Here is a 5,055-nt window from a genome sequence, read left to right as displayed (position 1 = left end):
GTCCGGACGACATCGACGGCTCCAGTTCGTACTACTCTAGCGCAGACGACGAGGATTTGGAGGAGGAGGCGGCACTGTCCATGGAGGACAGGGTGAGGCTGGCAGAGATATGGGTGGCCAACCCTAGCAGTAGCCATCAGTGGACCAGTGGAGCTGTTGGCGGCATGCTGTAAGTCCCTCTCTTCTCTCCTTCTTTCTGCATATTACAAAAAAGGGGGCTGGGGTTAGTTGCTCATGACAGTGTAAATTTGTGATGTCAATTGTAGTTTGGATGATGCTGTTTGGGATGTTCGGATTCATTTTGATGCACAACATAATCTGGATAGGAAGATATGCAGCTTAGATGTGACATTTCTGAACTTATATGCACTGATGCACACACAAGGTTATTCCTTCTCTGATGAACTGTACCACATGAAGAATTTAGGCAGAGGAGAGGAAAGAGAGCATGGGTTAGAATTGATTGACACAAACATCAAACTGCAGCAACTTAAGAAGGAATAGGAGCATAGTTTAGTTCCGAATTTGCTAGTGAGGGCAACAGCACCTTTTGCATGTCAAATAGAAGAAGATTTAGTGAGATCAAAGTACAACAATGTCTGTCAGAGGAGAGAAGAAGATTTAGCAACTATATTGTATGAACCACCTGTTGTGTATGATCTCAGTGAGCATGCAGTTCTTGCTGTTGATCAACAAGGTGTTGTTTTTCATAGTCAGTGCACACAAGAGAGCATAAATTTCAGTAAGGGGAAGCCCAAAGCTGTAATGGAGGAAGAGGCACTGCTAGAGGAAGCACATAATAATAGTAATGACTATGAGGCTGCATATGATGGTGATAACAATCCTTTCTGCATGGAGAAGTATAGGATATGTGAAGACACAGAGATAATTGAGGGGAATAAACTAGCAGAGCAAGAAGTTGAAGATCAAGACTCAGATGAAGATTCACAAGAGGAACAAGTACATTATGATGGTGACACTGAGGTTGAGGATTTGTTTGAGATGGAGGAGGAGGAGGAGGAGGAGCAGGAGGATGAGGATGAGGTCAATGCTGTTGCAACAGAAGAAGCGGCAATGCAAAAACCTGCAAAAAGGAGGAAGAAGCTGGTAGTTAGGAGAGGCCCTACTACTAGGTCACATTCAAGTGTGTTGGAGGAGGTGATACATGATTTCATTCCTTCATCCGATGAAGAAGGTGATGGGTTGCTGTTTGAGGATGAAGATGATGGACATGAGCTACTATCCTTTGTTCTACCTAAAGGGAGGAAGAGTAGGGCCAAGAAAAGGAAACCAAGGATCCGGTACAATGACAAACTTGAGCAACCACATCAGCAGTTATGTCTGTACATGTACTTTAAGGATCAACAGCAATTCAGAGATGCCTTGTTGAGCTTGCACATCACACATGCCAGAGACTTCAGGTATCACAGAAATTCAGACCAAAGGATCATTGCCTGTTGTAAGCAAGAGCACTGCCAGTTGTGCATAGTTGTTGCAGTTATCAAAGGGGAGAAGACTTTTGCTATTAAGAAAATAAGGCTGGAGCACACTTGCCCTAGCAGCACTAAGACATCAATGATTAGTGCCAAGTGGCTTGCAAAGACCTATGAGTCATTCTTCAGGTCTGATCCAACCACTATCATACACACTCTGATTAACAACTACAATGAGAAGTATGGTGTTGATGTGACAAGGCACATGGCATATAGGGCCAAAAACCTTGTTGTAGAAGTTGTGCTAGGAGAGCACAAGAAGTAGTATCCCAGACTTAGGGATTATGCTCAGACCATCATGGATACAAACCATGGTAGTAGAGTTGTAGTTACAACAGTTACTCCAAAAACAACTACAAAAATACCACATCCAGGACCAAGGTTTCATGCTATGTTCTTCTGCATAAATGGAGCAAGGGAGGGATTTCTCAATGGATGTAGACCATTCATTGGTTAGTTATGCCTTCCTTGTATTATTGCTGCTGCTCAAATCATTGTTATTGTACATCACAAGCGATCATTGTTTAAGTGCTTTTTACTAACTTAAATATATAGTTTAGTAGTGCTTTATAGTTCTTCTTAGTGACTTAAATATACAATTTAGTAGTGCTTTATATTTTTGTAGTGACTTAAATATATAGTTTAGTAGTGCTTTATAGTTCTTTTTAGTGACTTAAATATATAGTTTAGTAGTGCTTTATAGTGCTTTATAGTGACTTAAATATATAGTTTAGTAGTGCTTTATATTGCTTTATAGAAGTTTAAATTGTTCTTTGGTTGCAACAACAGGTGATGATGGATGCTTTTGACACTAACTGCAAGACAGACTTGGTTGTTAACAAAGGACAGTGTGGCATACCATGTGGCTGCAGAAAGTGGGACCTATCTGGCATACCATGCAACCATGCAGTATCAGCAATTAACAAGGCAAAAAGATTTCTAGAGGACTATGTCTGCAATTTCTTCAAAAAACCTTTTTACCTTGATGCATATGAACCAATGATATATCCAGTTCCTAGTGAACATGATTGGACAAGGACAAGTGGACTAGACATAGATCCACCCAAATTTCATGTGAAGAAGGGGAGAAGGAAAGAGAAGAGAATAAAGGGCAGATTTGAGGCTCCAAAACCAAAGGACAGTTCAAGAATGGCCACTATAACATGCAACAACTGTTGGCTCCAAGGCCATAGGTACACCAACTGCAAGCAACAGTTGAGACCAGAGTTGGCTATGAGGAAAAACAAGCATGTGGTAAAACCTTGCTAATTCTACTTGTTAATTGGTCTTGTTTCCTTGTATGTTTTATGTGCTAAACCCTTGTGACTAACTACCATGTTTGCAAGGCACCTGCCAGATCAAGGAATGAAGCTACTCCACCTGCAAGATCAAGGAATGAAGATACTCTAGCAGGAAGATCATAGCAGCCAGCAGCAAGGTCACAACAGCCACCAGCAAGGTCTGCTACTGCAAGATTTGCTTCTACAGGATCTGCTTTTGCAATATCTGCTACTGCCAGATCTGCTAGAGGGTTAGCTAGCTGCCCCAAGATTTGCTGCTGGAGCTTCATCTTCTGGTCCTTCTACTTCTGGTGCTCCTCCTTCAAGTGTCCCAAGGAGTCATACTGGCTGGATGTCATTCTTTACTGCCAGTGGTAACACTTGAGTGATAGAATGGTGCATTTTATGATTTTGAACAATGAATGTTGCAACTTTGGTCTGATGTGTACCAGACAATGCTTATGGCTTTTGATTCTGAACTAAGTTATTTGTGCTTCAAAACTATGTATGTTCTGATGGAGTACTAAGTTGGGTACTAAGTTTAATGTGTACTAAGTTGGTTATCTGAGCAATGTTTAATGTATACTAAGTTTAAGGTGATTCTGAACTATGTATGCTCTGATATTTGTTTGTTTATAGCTTCATATGATCTTTGGTTGTTTATAGCTTCATATGATATTTGGTTGTTGGGTGGCTCGGCGTCGACGGAACCCTACCAACCCCACTAGTTTGGTTTAGGGTGGCTCGGCGTCGACAGAACCCTACTGAAAGTGCTAGTTATCGACTAGAGGGGGTGATTAGGCGATTTTTACGAAAGTCTTGAAAACATGGAAGTTTCAAAGACAAGCAATATAAATGGCCTAATTGATATGCAGCGGAAGATAAACTACACTAAGCAAGCCATAGTCAAGTATGTGATAATGTGAAAGTACAAAGACTAATAGCAGCTAGGTAGTAAGGATCAGGATGGAAGATAGTATGAAGCCAACAAACGATAGTAGTCAAGCAATGAAGTCAAACAGGTATGACAATTAAGCAATGACTTCACGAAGACAAACACTAAGTAAAGGGGGGAGAGGATAGAACTAGTCACTTGTTGAAGACATAGGATTTGTTGGACCAGTTCCAGTTGTTGTGACAACTGTACGTCTGGTTAGGGAGGCTGAGATTCAACTCAGAAGACCATGTCTTCACCTTATTCCCCTTGAGCTAAGGACACCTAGTCCTCGCCCAATCACTCTGGTAAGTCTTCAAGGTAGACTTCCGAACCTTCACAGACTTCGTTCACCGGCGATCCACAATGACTCTTGGATGCTCAGAACGCGACACCTAACCGGCTGGAGGATTCACAGTCCTCAAGTGTAATAAGTCTTCAGGTCACATAGACAGAAAGACTTCAGTGATGCCTAACACTCTTTGGCTCTGGGTGTTTGGGCTTTGTCCTCGCAAGGATTTCTCTCTCTCAAAGGCTTCGAGGTGGGTTGCTCTCAAACGACAAAAGTCGTAAACTAACTCTGAGCAGCCACCAATTTATGGTGTAGGGGTGGGCTATTTATAGCCACAAGGCAACCCGACCTAATATGTCCGAAATGACCCTGGGTCACTAAGGAACTGACACGTGTTCCAGCGGTCAGATTTCAAACACACACGGCAACTTTACTTGGGCTACAAGCAAAGCTGACTCATCCAGCTCTGGATAAGATTTGCTCTCATTGTCTTCGCTCGAAGACATAGGATTTTGGTTGAGCATCACTTCAGTCATTCTGACTTAGTTCACTTGGACCCCACTTAACAGTACGGTGGTTCCTATGACTCAACAAAGAAGAAAAGGAAACAACGAAACCACACAGTCTTTGCGCTCCATAGTCTTCACTCAATGTCTTCTCATGTCATAGTCTTCAATGTGAATATCTTCACATACCACCATTGTCTTCAATGTCTTCATACATTTTTGGGGGTCATCTCCGGTAGGTAAACCGAATCAATGAGGGACACTACATGCGTTATCCTGCAATTCTCACAAACGCATTAGTCCCTCAACCAACTTTGTCGTCAATACTCCAAAACCAACAAGGGTGGCACTAGATGCACTTACAATATCCCCCTTTTTGGTGATTGATGATAAACTGGTTGAAGTTTTCAACGGGAATAAAGTATGTGAAATTGTAAAGGATAGGGTATTGTCTTCATAAGTGGCAAAGTGTCAGGACCCCGACTCGATGCCACATCGATCTAGCATGTAACACCTCATATCACTTTGCGGCCTCACGCACGGTATTCCC

The sequence above is a fragment of the Triticum dicoccoides genome, chromosome 1B (assembly GCF_002162155.2).
Source record: "Triticum dicoccoides isolate Atlit2015 ecotype Zavitan chromosome 1B, WEW_v2.0, whole genome shotgun sequence".
In the NCBI taxonomy this organism is placed as follows: Eukaryota; Viridiplantae; Streptophyta; class Magnoliopsida; order Poales; family Poaceae; genus Triticum; species Triticum dicoccoides.
This window is presented reverse-complemented; position numbering follows the sequence as displayed.